A 1,003-nucleotide genomic window follows, 5' to 3' on the forward strand; every position below is an offset into this window, starting at 1 on the left:
CATTGTTTACTTAAATTTCCTTTTATTTTAAAATCCCCATTCTTACTGTGTGGGCACACCTAAAGTATGCACCAACTTGTGGCACCTATTTGGGTAGTACCTTAGTGTAACTTTCCTCCACGTTTACTTTGTTGTTTAATTTCATCACATAAATCAATTTAGTTTGACGTATCTATTTACACACCTATAGAAATTAACACTTAAGTTTTAAAATACAGTCGAACTTTGATAACTCAAACTTTGGAGACCTGTGACAAATTCAAACTATCCACAAATACAAACAAAATAAGTGTCTTAGAAAGAGGATGATAAAATAATTTGTATTCAATGATATATACAGGGTGATTCACGAAGATATGCAGTAACTGTGGGAGCTCATTCTTCATGTAAAAATAATGAAAAACGTTTATATAAACCTGTGTCCGGAAATGCTTTATTAGCGAGTTACGGCTTGTGAAAGATTTCACCTGGATTTCAGCTCATCATGTAAAACGATGAGTTCTTCCTGAAATTCTGGTAAGGTAGATTAAGGCAGATTCAATTGTTTACACCTTTCACAATTATTGTTTTGGGTAGTTAAAAATCCTCAACCCTAGAACTGGCAATCGATTTTTAAGTGACAATCAACATTATAATGTTGATCTGACACACACATATACACACGTGTTGACAGTTCATACAGAATACAATTCAACACTCCACCACTGTTTTAAACAGAAACAATTGATGATTATAATGGTGAAATTTGTTTTGATGTTTAAGCAACATTAATGTCACAGAGATGTCATAAAATTTCCAGAACGTTTATCTCCATCCAACCATTTTTAAGCTTCATCCCAAATGGATTTAGCCGACAGGTGTCTGTCAGTTTTGGTCTTTAGACTTAGTCACAAAAGGTATTTGTTTCGTGAGATAAGTGTTAATTACTTATAAACAAGTTTATTATGGATCTTATTAAATTGATATGTAGAGTTTTTGTTGGTAATTTGATGGTTTTAAATGT

Source organism: Homalodisca vitripennis, chromosome 1 (genome assembly GCF_021130785.1).
Source record: "Homalodisca vitripennis isolate AUS2020 chromosome 1, UT_GWSS_2.1, whole genome shotgun sequence".
NCBI lineage: Eukaryota > Metazoa > Arthropoda > Insecta > Hemiptera > Cicadellidae > Homalodisca > Homalodisca vitripennis.